At 39.3% G+C, this 19,212-nt stretch overlaps 1 long non-coding RNA gene across 1 annotated transcript in view; it reads left to right on the plus strand.

Annotated features, from left to right (window-relative positions):
• Positions 1-10,152: 10,152 nt before the first annotated feature.
• Positions 10,153-19,212, plus strand: part of LOC142829750 (uncharacterized) — a 58,723-nt gene continuing 49,663 nt past the window's right edge. Inside the window, exon 1 of the long non-coding RNA XR_012904493.1 lies at positions 10,153-11,189. This is a non-coding gene — a long non-coding RNA (uncharacterized LOC142829750). The remainder of the gene's footprint in view (positions 11,190-19,212) is intronic.

Genomic DNA, 19,212 nt, shown 5'->3' on the forward strand with positions numbered 1-19,212 from the left:
CTTATTTTAAGCGATTCAGATTTTCACACACAGGAGACAAGGCATCTTATCTTAGTACTCTTCTAACCTCGAGGCAAGGCAGCATGATGAACCTGATCCAAAGCCCCTTAAAGCCAATGGGAGTTATTCCATTGCCTTCAATGAGCTTTAGTTTAACCCAGTGTCATCTCCTTCAGTAGGCTACATGTGCCATTTCTGGGTTAGAAGAGTGTTTCTACTATAGAGGCAACTAAGAATGAAGTATCAAGGAAATATGCTTCTAATAACTCTTAGGTGAGGAGTTCTGTGATTAAAAAACTAGATGTCTCTAAGAATGGTTCACTATATATTTAATCATGTTAATGATCACATGTTTCTATGACTGTACTTTATAACCAGATTTTGTTATTGTTTTTCTTCATGTCACTGTGTACAATACATTTTGTTTGTCCCTTTTGATATTAACACAATCAAATTAAACTTGAGTAATGGATTTAATTTATCCTAATTACCGATAAATACCTATAATAAAGGAAAACAGAGAAGACACAATCTTATGCTTAAAATTCACTGGTACTGATTATAAACAAACTTGAGAGGTGGAAACTAAAGTTACAAAAACAACAACAGCACATTTCTTCACTGAACTACAGAACAATATACTCTGAATTAGGGATGTCGGTTTATACAGTCCAATATTAATGGAGCTGGTATAAAAATACAGCAACAAAATTAGTAAATATTTTTTTAAATTTCATTAGTAATAATTTTTTTTTTTTAATTTCAAAGTTTTGACAATTTTTTTTAGCCAATTCTAGAGCTTGAGAAATATTGACAAAACATTGTAAAAACAAGAAGGATTTATTTTATCACAAAGCAAATATTAATTGAAAACTGTGGCCAAATTCTAAATATAAGTATAGCAAAAATATGTAGTAATTTGCCTTTTATTTTAATGCGAGTAGGGCTTGTGAAAGGTAGTAGGCTCACCACCCTTTGCAGTCAATTGTGAGCTCCACTTCAGCAGCTACCGATACCTAACATTCCATGTGGCTGCTGTTGTGGCTGAATCCCAACTCATGCCAGAGGACAGCAAGGAAAAGCATAGCTTCAGAAACACCAACTGTGGCTCTCACAGGTCAATGTATGTTTGACAGAAATGGACAGGAATGTTTTCTACCATTCTAATTTTAAAGTTCTGGTTCATTTATTTTATATGTTTTCACTGTATTGTTTTTTAATTGCACGTTATTTATGTACTGTTTTTGGTATGCAATATGTGTTTTTATCTTTTATAAATAAATTCATTGTTATTACTTCACAACTTTCATTGTGGCTTGCCTAGCTCAATTCAAAGTACATGTGTCTAGTAACAGAACAGGACCATGGAATTCAGAGGTTTTGTGAAAACCACTTAATTTAGGGATATACATATTGGTTAAAACAGTTAACCTGTTAAACTATTGAAGTGGTAACATTTAACTGGTTAACCATTAACCAAGGTTGATCTGGAAGATCAGCACAGGGCAGACTGAGCTGGGGTTCCACTGCTGCTGTGGCACTCTGGTTCCCCCTGGCCAGATGGAGCCTTTAGGATAATATTGCTTCTCAACTTCTTTAATTCTGTCCATGGGCTGGAGGGTTGGTATGAACAGAGCACACAGGTCCAGGAATGTGGCCTTTCACATCTGAAAGTTCTACAGCCACAGCTCAGCATCCTGAACTTACATTAGGATGCCATCTCACCAGCCAGTACTTGCTACTCAGGCCAAAAAGCAGCACTCCATAATCTGCGATTCCTCAGTGAATGCCACCAACAAACTTGTAATCTTTTATGCTAGGTCCCTTAGCAATCAATCCCCAAAGAAACTGTCATGTCCCAGATTGTTGTAGTACTTCGTTTGGCTCTGAAAATCCAGGAGAATTGTTTATCCTGATTTGCAATGTTTGTGGGCTCCATGATTCTGTTTGGAATGGTGGACAGTGACAAATGGCACATAGGGTTACCGGATTTTTTAAAAAAAGTATTGAAAAAGATGGAATGACATTATGGGATGGAGAAAGTTGCATGATCAGAACTTGACCCTTTCTTCCCAGTATTCCCTGTGCAACTCATATGTGCCCCACAATGCGTCATGAAAATTCCTTCAAAGGCATTGTGCCGGGGGGAGTGGTACATGGCACACTGAAATACCTCCCCATCATTCATTGCACTTTGCATCAACACAACCATTTTTGGTGAGTATATGAAGCACCAACATAAAAAGTTATATATGCATGCACATGAGTGATACAGTAATTGTGGTGGTGTTTTACTGACCTAACTATGTCTACCAAAATTGTGGCTCTTTAATCCAGGGGCCAGGTGTTAGCCTCACAATTACCTTCTAGCAGGAAGGCTGGTATAGAGTTCATAGAATTGTTCAAAGATGCCATACTAGTGGCCAGTATCTGGTCCCAAACAGGAGGAACAACAAACAAATGTATGGGAGGGAGAAACTAAACTACAATTGTCCTGGAAGCATTAGAAGATGAGGACTGCAAATAGTATGGACTAATAAAGACTTACACACAGAGAGGAAATAAAACATGCAAAATAGAGTTATGCAATCAAACAAGCATACTTTTATTTTCTTTCCTTATTCAGTCTAATATATCCTTTTTGTACCCACGATAACTGTTTTGTTAGTCTTTTTCCAGGTACTGCTAGATTATTCGTTTTTTAAGTTTTTCCAGTTACAGACTCAGCTAACTCCATGAAGCTTTTGAACCAGCCTAATGGTATCTATCCATGTAACCCAAGCACCAAAGGAAAGTATTATACCAGTAGACATAAGAGCTAGGTATTCATCCTTTAAGACTGTAGCATATAGGAGGCAGAAATGGGGGAAGTGCTAGTCAAAACATGAAAATAAAATGGTGGGAGGAAGAGCTTTTGGGATAATACTGCTTTTTATTCTCTATATTTTTAAAAAGAATTCAATACAAAATAATGTTAAAAGCATAGACATTTGTATCATATGGCACAGTACACTAGGTGCACAACCCACGTTTGGACTCTCATAGTAGCTTCCTTGTGTTACAATGACAGCATGTCAAAGTTAGGTCCTGTAAAAAATGTAAAAGCAGATGTATAGCTGTAGAAAGTTTATAGTCACTGTGGAAAAATTCTGCTTTCAGGCAGAAATATGTCATCATGTTTGAGATGTATGGTAAGTTAAAAAGAAAATGAAGGAAAATGAAGAAAATGAAGGCCTGAATCATGTCAAATAAACCATTTTTGGTTAAATCCTGATTGAAGAATTTTTCCCCAGGCCAATATAAACCATTTTAAAGTTTCAGTAAACTTGTCCTTTGGCAATGAGTTAAACCAGGACAAGGTATTTATGAAAGCAAAGGAATGGGGAGGAGGGAGGTGACCTGAGACTTTCAGATAGCAGAGACATTTCAAATGTATAGTTCGTTCTTCTTTTAGTGTGTGCATGTTGATGGTGCGTGTGTAATCTAGACACAGCCAAACCTTGCTTTTCAATGGAGATTATATACAGTGGAGTCTAGCCTGAAGTCTTATGATATATTAATTGCGACATTCAGAGTAACTTCCAAATCCCAAGATAGCATGTACATATACTTTTTTTCTTCACGGTAGTCTAGATTGGAAGTTTTGAATTAGTAGTATAAACGGACTTCTATATAACAACCAAGAAAGACATTTTCAAAAATATGTCTGAATCACCCAGGACTTTTTCCATCATATGCGGGACAATGTATTAATGACTGAGGCAGTGCAAGTAGTAGGTTAGGCATTTTATTTCACAATCAGATATGTACAGCATTTAACATTTCTGTCTGAGAGAAATGGCAGCACATTCGTTTCACTTAGAAAGATACTCATAATAGCACCTTTGAAGGTAATTATACTTTGATGTTTTCAGGAGGCATTGTTTTTAATTTTCCTGGAATTTTCTGTGTGTTAATACAACAGACTATATGGCAGTAGTATGTTTGGGACTGTTGTGTGTGTAAAATTTCCATATTGTATGCACATAGGTGATTCACTGAAGTAACACATGTTGAGTTTATACTGTTCTCTTAAAACAGTTTCCTATTAATTGGGCCCATGTGCACTTTCATTTCTCTTTTCAAAGTATAGCTAAATTATCCATGAACATATTTTCCACAGCAGCCTCTCTTAGCCAGAACATTTATAAGTTCTGTTCAAAGTGTTTTGTATGAGTGAAAAGGCACATTTTCAATGGGTCATAACTGAATGATCTCAGAACCAGTTTTCATAATATCACTTATGCACGTCACAACACAGACAATTTTCCTGCCAAATTTCAGCTGAGCTGTTTGAATTGTAGAACTTTTCAAATAAATGTTGCAAGAATATTTTTAAGATAGGGCATGTGTATTGTTTTCACTGTCCTACTCATACATGGCTGAACTGCTTTTCCCCAAACTTTCTCATAAAATGTCAACTCTAGGTAAAATTTCAGAAAGTTATAAGTAACTGCCAACAGTTGGACAAAGTGGAAATGATTATGTAGCTTTAACTATCACATTTCCTATTGCTCCCACTACACTCTGTATATGAAAATAAAGGTTTGTTAGTTAATTATTTAAAATAATCCCATATTTTAAAAAGTTGCAAACATTTAAAGACTATTAAAATGAATGACATACATTCACTTGTCTTCAGGGACAGTATTTTGTCTTGTATATCTGGTGATAAAACACCATCGATATTAGCATGATATAGTTTTAATAGGAGCATGATTCAAACTTGCACTAAAATGATTTTGGTACAGATTTTAAACAGATATAATAAGGAAATAAATCAATTTATAAATTAATAAAGGACTGAATCCTTTTATTTAAAAAGTAAAAGATATATCCATATTTTAGCACACTGTCTGGCTATGTCCATACTGCCGACTTTTGCTGTCAGAGAGTATGCTAATGAAGTGTTCATTAGCAGCTTCTCACACTTCATTTGCATGATCTCTGCCCGAAGCTTTTTTCGCAAGAGGTTTTTGTGCAAAAATTAACTGTGTAGACAGATCCATTTTGCGCAAAAAACCACTTTTGCACAAGATCCTTATGCCTCAAAAAAGGAGGTATACAGTTCTTCTGAAAAAGGTTTTTTTTGTGCAAAATGGATCCGTCTACACTGCTAGTTTTTGCGCAAAAACCTCTTGTGCAAAAAGTGCAAAAGCTGGCAGTGTAGACATAGCCCAAGTGCTGTGTTATTTCACTAGTCCAGAAATGGTTAAGGTGACTCTGAAGGGGTTAAATAACCTCACAGGCCATACTGGAAAACGAAAAGCTAGATGTTGACAACCATAGCACTGACTGAGGATGAATCCAGCTGAGCAAGAGCAGGTAGAGCTGGGATAAAGCCCGTGTGGAAGCCTGCTATCACACTCTGGTCTTAGAAGGGGAAATGAGGAGACCCAACAGGAGAGTGAACCTGACCCTGAAAGAAGGGTTTAGCCAGAGGGGTGGTGGAGAGAGAGCCTGATAAAGGTGGAATAGGAAACATCCCAGGAAAATGGCACCAGGGTTTTAAAAGAGAACAAACAGTGGCTGCTGACTGCAGGTTCCCTGGGACGGAACCCAGAGCAATGGGCAGTCTGGGGATTCCCTAGTATCCATGGAGGAAGTGACATAGTGTGGAACTGGCAGATGGTCAGAAACAATACCCAGACTGTTAGTCCAATGAGACTGTGATACCCCTGAAGGGGGAAATTGCACGGTGACCCGGTGAGAGTGCCAAGTCAGGCAGAGGAAGCAGTACAACTTCTGGAGTATGAGAGGAGCTGAGTGTGACAGAGAGTGAAGGGGGCTTCAGACCAGGCAGAGCTGTTCCTCAGAGGCAGTCACAAGAAGGCACACCAGTGGTGAGTAGAGAACAGCATGACACTATCACTGTACTATCTGAGTGCATCACAATATTTAATATATTTCATAGAATCATAGAAAATTAGGGCTAGAAGAGACGTCAGGATGTCATCTAGTCTAACTCCTTGCTCAAAGTGGGACCAAACCCAACTATATCATTTCAGCTAGAGCTTTATCAAGTCTCATCTTAAAAACCTGAGGATGAAGATTTCATCACCTGCCTTGGCAGGGACCAACAGAATTGCCAGCTCCCCTGGGTAAGGTGAGCGTAGGCTTGAATCAGAGGGTGGTATCTTGGGGCAGTCAACCCTCAGCACCACCAAGAATGTGCCATGCTATGCCCTCTTCTGCCAGCCCTTAGTTTGGCTCAGAGCACACTTCTTGGGACTAGATATGCATCTATACTGCATTGTTATTTGGAGATAACTAGTGTTATTTCGAAATAACAATGTGAGCATCTACACAGCCATTCCGTTATAATTTCAAGTAATAATTTCAAAATAATGGATGGCTTATTCTGAAATCTGTAAACCTCATTCTACAAGGAATAACACCTATTCCAAAATAGCTATTTCAAAATAAGGTGTGTATATACGCTCCACTGCTGCTATTTTGAAATAGCTCCTCACCAGAGCCAGTCTCAGTTATTCCTCCCCAGTACCTCCTGGGATTCTAAATTGAGATAGTGCAGCTACATTAGGGAAGCCTGCCTTGGACTAATATTGAGGCTTCCCTGCAGTGTAGATATGCTTGCTTATTTCGAAATAGCCATGCAGTATGCCACAGTAACAGCAGTGGTGGCTGGGAGCCCTAGGCCCTTTTGAATCATTGGGCCCTGGGGTAGTTGCCCCATTTTCCACCTTCCTCTGTCTGTCCCTATGCGACCCATTTTAGTACTTCTGCACTCTCCTAGTGAAGAAGTTTTTCCTAATATCCAACCTAGACCTCCCCCATTGCAACTTGAGACCATTTCTCCCAATTCTATCACCACTGAAAATTGCCTGGTTCCACCCTCTTTGGTTCAAGTAGTTGAAGGGTGCTGTAAAATCCCTCCTCACTCTTTTCTTCTGGAGACTAAATAAGTCCAGTTCCCTCAGACTCTCTTCATAAGTCAAGTGCTCCAGCCCACTCATAATTTTTGTTGCCCCCTCTTTAATTTATGCACATCCTTTCTGTAGTAGGGGTCCCAAACTGGATGCAATACTCCAGATGTAGCCTCACCAGAATTGAATAAAGAGGAATAATCACTACCCTGAATCTGCTGGCTGTACTCCTATTATTGCAGCCCAGTATGCCATTAGCTGACTCGTATCCAACGTCTCATTCACTATAATCCCCAAGTTCTTTTCTGCAAGACTGCCACTTAGCCAGTTGGTACCCAGCCTGTAGCAATTAATAGTGATAGAAATGTAGCCGTGTTAGTCTGGTGTAGCTGAAACAAAAAACAGGACTATGTAGCACTTTAAAGACTAATAATATGGTTTATTAGGTGATGAGCTTTCCTGGGCCAGACCCACTTCCTCAGATCAAATAGTGGAAAAAATTGTCACAACCATATATATGAAAGGTTACAATTAAAAAAAATGAACACATATGAAAAGGACAACTCAAATTTCAGAACAGAAGGGGAATGGGAGGGGGAGGTAAATGTCTGTGAGCTAATGATATTAGAGGTGATAATTGGGGAAGCTATCTTTGTAATGGGTAAGATAATTAAAGTCTTTATTCAAACTTAGGCATAAAGTGTCAAATTTAAGCATGAATGACAGTTCAGAGGATTCTCTTTCAAGTGTAGTCTTAAAAGGCCTTTGAAGCAGGATGCAGGTAATCAAGTCATTGAGACAATGTCCTTTGCAGGTTTAAGTTGGGGCTGTAGGTGATGACAAGTGGTGTTCTATTGTTGGTTTTCTTGGGTCTGTCTTGAAGTAGATGGTTTCTAGGTTCCCCAACCCCCTTCTGTTCTGAAATTTGATTTGTCCATTTCATATGTGTTCATTTTTTTATTGTAACCTTTGGTATATATGGTTGAGACAATTTTCTTCCACTATTTGATCTGAGGAAGTGGGTCTGGCCCATGAAAGCTCATCACTTAATAAATCATCTTGTTAGTCTTTAAAGTGCTACATAGTCCTGTTTTTTGTTGTAGCAATTAATGTGATTCTTCCATCCTAAGTGCAGAACTCAGCACTTGTACTTCATGAACTTCATCAGAATTCTTTTAGCCCAATCTTCCAATTTGTCTAGGTCTCTCTGGACCTTAACCCTACTGCTCCCTCATCTTAGAGTCATCTGTCAATTTCATGGGAATGCAATACATCCCATCACCCAGATCATTAATCAAGATGTTGAACAAAATCAGCCCCAGGACTGACCCCCTGGGGCACTCCACTTGATACTGGCTGCCAATGAGATCACTACTTACTGAGCCTGATGATCTAGCCAGCTTTCTATCCATGTTACAGTCCTTTCATGCAAGCTGACAAGAATATTGTGGGAGACCATATCAAAAACTTTACTACAGTCTAGGTATATCATATCCACCACTTTCCCCATATCCACAGAGCCAGTTACCTCATCATAGAAGGCAATTAGGTTGGTGAGGCATGAGTTGCCTTTTGTGAATCTATATTGACTGTTTTTGATCACCTTCCTCTCCTCCAAGTGTTTCAAAATGGATTCTTTGAGGACCTGCTCCATGATTTTTCCACGGACTAAGTTAAGGCTGACTACTCTGTAGTTCTCTGGATTGTCCTTCTTCCCTTTTAAAAAGATGGGTATTATATTTGCCTTTTTCCAATCATCCAGGACCTCCTCCAGTCATCATGAGTTTTCAAAGATAATGGGAAATGGTTCTGAAATCACATCATCCAACTCTCCCAGCATCCTGGGATACATTAGATCCAACCACATTGACTTGTGCATGCCTATTTTTTCCTTTTTTTCCTTAACCTGTTCTTGCATTACAGAGACTGCCCACAAAACTCCTTATGTAAAATATTATGCTCATTTTACAAATGGGCAACAGAGGTAAATAAATGGTAAGTAACTTGCCTACAATCACATAAATGACTGTTTATAGGTCTCTGCCCTTCCTCCAGCATCTTTCACTATCTGGGATCCTCTATGTCTGGTGGATATGTTATGGAGGTAGTCTAACAAAGAAATGCACACGTTCTCTCCATCAACTCCTTGAGGATTCTGTCAAAAAATTGATTAATTCTTGGTAGGCAGTATTAACATTTTTCCTAAAGTTCCTCTCTTCACGTTAAGGAGTAGGCTAAGTCTCAGAAAGGTAGCCATATTAGTCTGCACCTTAAAGACTAACACACACACACACACACACACACACATATAAATAAAATCATGAACTTTCGTGGGCAGGGTCCCCTAGTGGGCAGAAACAAATTCACTCATTCTCAAAGCTGCAACTTTGCTGAAGAGATAAAGTAGAGATGTGATTTGCTAGCTGAGAGAATCATGTTGTGTAACCAATATATCTAGTTATCTGCAGTGATCAGGGATGGGAACACATTTCATAAAATGATTTAATACTAACAAAAGATGTTTAAAGCTTGGAGAAATGAGGGATGAGGCAATAATAGCAACCAAAAGAAGAGATGGTCGAGAATAATCCAAAATTATGTGTTTTATAACTTACTTTGCCAAAATTGCCCTGATACGTAAGCCTGTTAGATTCTGGTATCTTACACCAAGGCTGAATTTGTTCCGTTTTGGGTCTGGTCCTTTTCCCAGTGAAATGAGAGTTGTACTAATGACTCCACAGGCAGTGCATTTGGGTATAATGTCAAAATTCACAGGATTTATTTAGAAACTTTGGATCTCAGACTGCTCTTGATCCATGTATGCAACTCCCATTAACCTCAGTGAAAGTTCTGCTGTGGATTGAGGGCAGCACAGTATCTAACCTTTCAATTTTATTGTGTCATGGTGATGCTATAGGCACTGTTTTAGTTAAGGATCTGTCAGCATTTCTTTTGGCATTTATAACTGGGCTATAAAACATACACCATTGCAGGCTGATACACACTCTGCCTCATAAGGAGTCATTACCATCTATCATTTCAATGATCTGAGGATAATGGGAGTGTTGCACTTATGTCTATAATGGCTTTGAAGGAAACAATTCTATTTAAATTGCTTTGAGCCTACATAAAGCTACAGATTCAGTGGGAGTGTACAATACTTTCAATAAGATCCTTGGGGGCCTTTATGATAACACTAGAAGAATATTAACAGTCTTAATAACAGGCTCTATCCACTTTATTTTTACTTGATTAATAAAAGTAGAAATCATACACACTGAATCTGAACACTTTAGAGAATAGCCGGTACCACTCAGGATCTTCTTAAAACTCTCAAAATCAGATGACTCCTCAAATAGGATGTGATCTATAGCCCACAGAAATCAGTTAGAGTCTTTCCATTGCCTTAAATGAGCTTTGGATCAGGCCCTCAATCCTTGCCTCACATACAGGATTGTAACAAGGTATACTACTCACTGCCTGTTTCTAACCATGTCTGGGGATTAGCTCCATGAGTCCAAGGTTTTCTCACTCCATCACTCTTTCTGTCTTGTTCTCTTGGGACATGACTCTTCCTGCTTCATGGCTTGTCCCTTTGGCCAGGTCACTATAGTCCTCTCTTTCCAGGGTACCAAAGTCTCTTGGGACATGCTGTTTCAGGGAGACTTTCCTCTCACTGCTCCTTAATAGCATCACTGCCCAGTGGCTGGTAAGGGAACCCAACCTGCTGGTAAGGGAACCCAACTGGGTTCTAGCAGGGCCCTACAACAGGCAGTCAAGGCATGCACAGTCCTGAACTTTACTGCTGTATCCATGAACTAATTCATACCTTATCTTCTTTCACTCTGTGAGTGACTGCAGCTTCTTTCTCTGCAGCCTCCTGCTCTCAGCTTCTGGACTTCATACAGGCCCCTCCTATCTTGCTCAGCCTCATATCTAATTAGTTCTGGCTCCCTGGCTCTTCCTTCAGGTGCAGCCTTGGTGGTAAGTTGGTCCACCTGGCCATCTTCACCCTTTCAGGCCTTGTGTGGAGTGGATACCCCATCCCAAGGGTTAAGCTCATGCACTGTTTGCAGACTTAGGCCATAGTAGTATATCATGGTGGTGAGTTAAGCACAGAGTAAGAAACCTTAGCTCTGAGTTTCCTGGCTGCTGTCAGACCCTTTCTGTTATTTTAACATCCTTTTTATTTAGCAATCATATGGCTTCAAGACAAATAAATATAAATATACGTCTGACTGCAATGAATTAAGATCCTAACAGGTGAGTGAATCCTTGCCAAGATTATGGTGTGAGCCAATCTGTATGTATTGCTTGCACTTGCAAGTGGTACATTAGAGAACATTCTGACTGCTCATTGTTCTATAAATAGCTAACATTAGTATTTATGCAATTCTTTGGCGAGGGTGGAAAAAACAATAGATATATGAAAACATGCAAGGATTAGTTTTCTAGATCCCATAGGTCAGATTAATTCATTTCCTGCTGATAATTTCCCCTATCTTTGGTTTCATTTTAAATTTGTAAGGTGAGTCTTTTAAAGACTAACAAACCCTTCCTTCCTTCCTGCCTCATTTGAGGAAGTGAGTTGTAGCTCACAAAAGCTTATGCTTTAATACCCTAATACATTTGTTAATCTTTAAAGTGCCACCAGATATATATATTCAAACATGTTAGCTATAGGTCAAGTCAATTGTAACATGTTAGCTATAGGTCAAGTCAATCATCTAAATTAATCCTAGGTATAATGCTATTAAAACCAATGGAGTTATATACAAGGGATGAATTTGGCCTGCCATGTAAAGTAAAATCCTACTTTTCTGAGGAGTGGTGACTTTTTGCAATGGGTCCTTTGTTAGCAGTTAGTCCCTGACAGACTAAGAGTAAACAAAAGACATTGATGTTTTTTTTACTCTCACTCAGTAAGAAAAAAAGGAGTTTTTTGTGTAGAAACTACTGAGAGAAAATGCATCACACATTTTAAGAACATGTTGGCTCAAAAGCACATTACTTATTCATCCAGCTGGCCTTTGAAAATTAAATTGGACAAAACATTAAGAATTGAACTGAAGGGATCAACCACATATTATCAGGAAGATGGAATGCCTGATATAAGTCATTTCCACCTCTTACTTTAATGAATCTGTGATTCCAGTATAGATATCTATTAACAAATATTTCAGGATCACTTGGCAGAATCTCTTTCCAGGTTATATTCAGATTGTATTACATATCCCAGCTAATATCAGTGGGTCAAGCTGATATTCAAATGAAATGATTTGGGAGAAAAATACATAGAATACATCCTATACTATATAATTCTATACAAAACACTAATCTTTCACTATTCAAAGTCAAGTGTTTTTAATCTAACTGGAACGTTGAAATGAAAGTAGACACATTAGCAGCATTCTTTATACAGTAGTCTCCTTTACTTTTCAAGACACTTGGTGCACAGCAATGCATGTAAAGAGACTCCTCAGCCATTTCTGGTGGATCATTTGTTTCAAATGGTATATTACATAAGATGGTCCCTCAATCGCCACATAAACTGTTCAAATATTTCTCACCAATGTGTATCCCTAATTTAATCACGTATTAAGGTACAATAGGTGACAACTCCTTCTCTACAAATATAAGGCCAGATTGCACCATCCTCAATCTCCTTCTGTGTATCCATATAAAGAACGGTTCCAAGACCAGAACCAGTACCAGGTTCTTTTTGCATGACTCTTTTGAGGGCCAAGCAAAACTAGAATTAAGGCACTTCAGGGAGCATGGAGACCATGCCATTCATATTTCTCCAAGGTTTACTGGAAGGAAGAAGAGGAAAGCAGACAATGTGTCCATGAGAAAATGTTCCCCAGTTATGCCCTTGTGATGGTACACCTCCCCTGGCCACCAGAGCAGTACTGTGCCTGAAAGACACAAATGAACCTTTCATGTGTGCCTCTGGCTGCAATAAGGAGGTCAGGCTATATCAGGCAATAAGCAATGGTCTTGGAATGTAGTTTGTGAACTCATTCACTTTAAAGCCTAAAGGGACCATCGTGATCCTCTACTCTGACCTCCTGTCCACAAAGGCCACAGAAACTCACTCACCCACACCTGTAATAGACCCATAACCTCTGGATGAGTTCCCAAAGTCTTTAAATCTGAATTTAAAGACTTCAAGTTACAGAGAATCCATCATATACTCTAATTTAACCCAGCAAGTGACCTATGCCTCAGGCTGCAAAAGAAGGTGAGAAACCTCAAATATAGTCATCTGCTGAATCCTGAACATGCTGGCAAGACCCACCAGCCAGACATCAGTGAAAGAATTCTCTGTAGTAACTCAGAATCTCTGGCTATTTGGAGATTTTGCTACTAGCAGTCACAGATGAATCACATGCCATTGTAGGCAGTCTCATCATACCATCCCTCCATAAACTCATCAAGCTCAGTCTTGAAACAAGTTAGTTTTTTTGTCCTCACTACACTCCTTGGAAGGCTATTCCAGTATTTTACTCCTCTGATGGTTAGAAAATAATTGCAAGCCTAAACTTGCTGATGCCAGTTTATATCCGTTTGTTCTTGTGTCTGCATCGGAACTTAAATTAAATAACTCCTCTCCCTCCCTGACATTTATCCCTCTGATGTATTTATAGAATGAAATCATATCTCTCCTCGGTTTTTGTTTGGTCAGAATAAATAAGCCAAGCTCCTTGAGTCTTGTCTAATGAAGTAGGTTTTTTATTCCTCTGATCATCGATGTGGCCCTTCTTTAAACCTGTTCTAGTTTGAACTTACCTTTTTAGAACATGTGTAACAAGAATTGCTCACAGTATTTTAGAAGAAGTCTCACCAGTGCCTTGTATAATGAAATTAAGTCTTCCCTGTCTGTACTGGAAATACCTTGCTAGATGTACCCTGGGGATTGCATTAGCTTTTTTCATAGCGATATCACATTGGCAACTCTCAGTCTTCCTGCGATCAACCAATACTCCCATGTGCAGCATAGCTGATAGCCTTCGCTTATCCTTTGGCAATGTGTTTGGGGTTGGCTGTGTGTCCCTGAAAGGGCAGCAGCTAACCATCTAAATCACTAGGCCTCAGGACAATTGCACCCTTCCCCCTCTCCCATTGGTGGGCCTCCCTAGGTTTTTCTCCTCTTTTGTCACATTCAGCTGATAAATCCTCACCTTAGAGACTATCACCAAGAATTTTTCCTATATATGCATGACTTTATGTGACTAAATTTTATCTCATTTCTATTACTCCAGTTTTCAAGGTCCTTCAGACCTTTTTGTATGAGATCCAGTCCTCCTCTATACTGGCCAGCCTTCCCAACTTTGCATCACCCACAAAATTTACCAGCACACTCCCATGTTTTGTGCGAAGGTTATGAATGATAATGTTAAATAATATTGGTCCCCAGACTGATCTGGGAGTAATCCCACTAGTAATCTCCTATCAGGCTGACTTTTAAATATGACTAGCTGTGGTCTCTCCTTTAACCAGTTTCTTATCCATCATTCAATATTCTTATTAACCCTCATATTCTCCAATTTAACTAATAATTTCCAAGATAAAATTGTAGCAAATGCAATACTGTAATCCAGGTAGATTAGATCTATTGCATTTCCTTTGTCTAAGAAAACGCAACTATTTAAAGAAAGAGATCAGGTTGGTCGGGTCCAATCTACCTTTTGTAAAACTGTGTTGTATTTAATCCCAGTTACTGTTTACCTGTCTTTAAGGGTATGTCTACACTAGCTCGTTAGTTCGAGCTAGGTAGGCAAATGGAGGCAACCGGAGTTGCAAATGAAGCCCGGGATTTAAATATCCCGGGCTTCATTTGCATGTTCCCGGGAGCCACCATTTTTAAATCACACACAAAACCTGTGGGCGACTGTCTAGGAAGGAGCATGGCGGAAAGGGATCTAGGGGTCATAGTGGACCACAAATTGAATATGAGTCAACAGTGTGATGCTGTTGCAAAAAAAGCAAATATGATTCTAGGTTGTATGAACAGGTGTGTTGCAAGCAAAACTTGTGAAGTCATTCTGCCGCTCTACTCTGCACTAATTAGGCCTCAGCTGGAGTACTGTGTCCAGTTCTGGGCGCCAGATTTCAAGAAAGATGTGCCTTCATCTGGCACAGGCACTGTAGCCAGCCCGTGCCCCTTTAAGGGGTCCGGGGCCGGGAGGGGGGCAGATGAGTTTCCCTGGTGTTGGTTCGAATTAACTTTGTAGTGTAGACATACCCTAGGTTTCTTGCATTACTGCTGAGTCTAATGCAAAGCAGAATATAATGAAGCAGGAATAGAGTGACAATAAATATAACAAAGGCAAACTAGCCCACTAGCTACAATCTCTGTCATTATCTATCTGTATCATTAGGTCTGGGAATTTGGGTTGGAATTCTATGGACTTCTACTGTGGAGTCCTTGTCCTAAAATGTTTGCAGTAGATTTCCCTCAAAATTACTCTACAGAAATGAATCCAAGGGCTCTGGTTCCTATGCTGAATAATTCACATATTAAAACAGAGCGAAATGTTATCCTACTCTCAGCTGTGGCGAGTTTTTTTTCCCAAGACAGTCATTAAAATTATTTCTCTTGTTCAGTCCTCATATGAGGGCTCTCTGCTCCAAATTATTGATCTCTTTAGACCAATTTGCCTTTCCAAGTTTTCAAAATGGTTTTTTTCCAATTTTAGATCCAGGAATTTACTGCCAACAAAATCATTTGAAAATGATTGACATTCATCTTAACTGATTCTAAACTGGGACAAAGTTAGGATACGTCTCCCTTATACTTGTACTTTGCTTAACCTATGCCCAGATAGTTTAATAAGGCTATTCCTATTGTCCCTATGTCAATCTCCTGTTTTCTATAACTGGAAGCCATTATCCCGTTCGCTCACTGAAAAGCTCCAGGTGCAGATTTTTTAAAATGGAAATGGAAACCAGATAGGGGAAGCTTCAAGCCAATCAGCATCCAGAAATAAAGGTTCCAAGGGTCAGATCTTTTTTCCATTCCTTAGGCATAACTTGCCACGTCTCCCTGTGCTCTTCCTCCAGCAGTCCACTTTGTGCACACTAGGCTTCCCTGTGCACCCTGCTCAGTCCAGATCTGTCAGGCATAATGCCACTCAAAACAGTATGCCAAGCTGCTTTTCCTCAGAGAGCTATCAGACCATAAAAACCAGGTGTAATGCTCAAAGGCTAACTGATCTGATCAGCCAGTGTATATGTAAGTTGGACAGTAGCTGACTTTAATCCCATGTTGCAATAAACCCTTCTTTCATGATATTGACAGCACCCTGCCCCAACGGTGAGTTCATCACCATCAAATAGTGCAGGTTTGACAAGTTTGCTGGGTGAGAAGAGATTTGAGTTTCTTTCCTCATAGGCCATGGTATATTCTTTTAGCTGCCAAGGCATTTTAAAATCTAATTTACAAAAAACCTTGTGATAAAATACTGTCATCCTGAAGACCAGTAATACAAGTGGATCAGGCAATTTTATTATTTCTTTATTCTTATTTTTCTATGACTATTTTTTAAATTGATTCCATATACATGGATAGATTGTGGCCAAACCTTTTGGGACCTTAAAGAAAATAGACAACCTTTATTCAGAATGATGAGTACTTTCAACTCCCATTGACATATGGGAATTGTCAGCATCTCTGAAAATAGGGATAATCATATTTAGGTGCATGCGATGGGATTCAGGGGAATAATTGTAGGTATTTAAGAGTGAAAATGTTGGCCTATGTGTCCTAATTTCTCCCAAGAAATGCTATTCTATCTTAAACCTTTCTTTCTGAGGAATTCATGTAATATAGTCACCACCAGACAGATGTGATGAGAGAAATCATCACTGTGATAAGGGATATTTTGATGCAGGTCTCATGTGGCAGCGGTTCCATCTGGTATAACTAAATATATATTCGGACCAAGAGCAAGTGAGAATGACCTATAGCCTATGGTTAGACATTCAGCTAAGAAGGTGGGAGACCCATGTTTAAACCTGATCTCATCAGGTTATGGGGGAGGATGCTGCTTGTGTGCATATTCAAATACTCATTGTAAAAGCGCACAAAGGACCTAAGTTTCTGTCTCTAAGTGCCAATGGACTTTAAGCATCTCTTGAGTTAGGGGGCAGCTGAGAAGGGGCTTTGGTGATCAGTGTTGCCTAAATTTGGGCTTAGGCACTTAAAATGGGAGTTAGAAGCCTAAGTCCTTATATAAAACTAGGCCTTGGTTTCTCTGAATCTCAGTTTTCCATCTGTATTAGGGGAATGATAATGCTCTTTTACCTTCCAAGGGAATTGGGAGGATAAATACATTTAAAACTCATCAATTATAGTAATGGCTTGATCTGTTATATATTCTGTGGAGTAATGCCCCATTTTCAGATAAGCACCAACATGAAGGTCTCATCATATTAATTTGAAGGAACCCTACTCCTGCAGACCGGGGCATGACTGCCATATAATTTCTCAATGCTCCTTTGCTATGGCAGCATATACTATCCTGGAAAAAAGAAGACATGTTAGAACAAGAGCCAACATCCATGTAAGGTAACCCTTTACCTCACATGAATGATCAGAACTGCAAAGGAGCTAAAAAGCAAATTCTCAGAATGGAAGCATCAGTTGTAAAGATAATCTAACACACTAAGTAAACTCAGGAGTCCTTTGCTGTTCTTGCCTACTTGTCCGCTTGGTCATAGATCCTGGACCAGACTAATTTCTGGTTCATCTAGAACTGCTGCAACTATGCACTGTCTTGGCCTAGTTTCCTTCCCATCCTGTGACTGTGATGAAGGGTCACAATAACTCATGGTAGAAGAGAGCCCAGTTCAATATCTGCAGGTGGTTTACAGTGCTTGGCCTCTCTTGATACAGCTGTCATCTGGCGAGGAAACCTGGACATTGAGCTTTAACATATATATACAAGAGGGAGAAGAAGAGGGTCCATATTGGGTAGGTCTACACTATGAGCTGGGGATGTGATTGCCAGCTTGTGTAGAGGTAGATGCACTAACTCCCACCAAGCAGGCACACTAAAAAGTAGTTGTGTGGCTGCAGTCATGCAGGAGTGGTGACAGCAGTTAGCTGTGCCAAACACAAACCCACCTGAACAGCATGGGCCCAGCTAGCCCATAGTTTAGGTTGCCATTGTACCTTCACTATTAATCTGTGCTACTGCGACTTCACTACTAGTTTTAGCATGCAATCCCAATAGTGCAACTATGTCTACATGAGCTTTGGGAGTCACACCTCTAGTTCATGGAGGAGAGGTAGAACCAAAGGTAGATGGACAGATTCAGCAATTGCTTTGGAAAACATGGCCATCAACAGTACTCATTAGCATAATAACTCATGATACCTTTTGACCCAATTCATATTATCAATAGCTTGTTCTAACATGTCTTCTGCTTTTATTCTAGCATTGTGTTTCAATTAGCTTTATTTCATTCCAGTCCCTCTTTTGAACTCTCTCTTTTTAAAACCGAATGAAAAAATTATATTCTTTCTGAGTAGAAAACAAAGCAAAAAGCTTGCATATTTATTTAGAATCCCACTATGAAATCTTTTGCGGCAATATGGTCAACTTCCACTCTCATCTGATTGTAGTAAATATTTATAATTTCATTAAATGAGTCTGATGAATCTTGACTTGTTTCCCACTAACTTTTCTAAAGTTAGATGATGAAGATGAGTTCTGTAGACCAAACCGCAGAAAAGTAGTTACAGCACGACAATTCTTCTTATTCATAATACATTTTACAGCGGTTGGTTGACACTGATGTAGATTTTATCATTTTCCTTTCATTCACTCAGACTTGTGTGGATGCATCACATATGTAAGAAAACTTTAGGCACTATTGGTATCAGAGATTTTTAACTTTTAAATTCATCTGTCTTTAGCTCCATTGCCTGCTGAAAATGGTGGGCCTAATTTTTATTTTACCGAAGCTTATTTTCACTCCTCCAGTAATGAAGAACTCCCTAGAGGTTATGTCTACAATGCCCATGGCAGTGAGTCTGCAAGCTCAGACTGAGGGTATGTCTACACTGCAGCACTAATTCAACTAATTCGAACTAACTTAATTCGAATTAGTTAATTCGAACTAAGCTAATTCGAACTAGTGCATCTAGACCTAAAAACTAATTCGAATTAGCATTTTGCTAATTCGAACTAGCATGTCCCCATTGAGTGGACCCTGAACCGAAGTTAAGGCTGGCTGGAACAGGTGCCAGCAGGGCATCAGGTTAGGACTTAGAGTG

The sequence above is a fragment of the Pelodiscus sinensis genome, chromosome 6, assembly GCF_049634645.1.
Source record: "Pelodiscus sinensis isolate JC-2024 chromosome 6, ASM4963464v1, whole genome shotgun sequence".
NCBI lineage: Eukaryota > Metazoa > Chordata > Testudines > Trionychidae > Pelodiscus > Pelodiscus sinensis.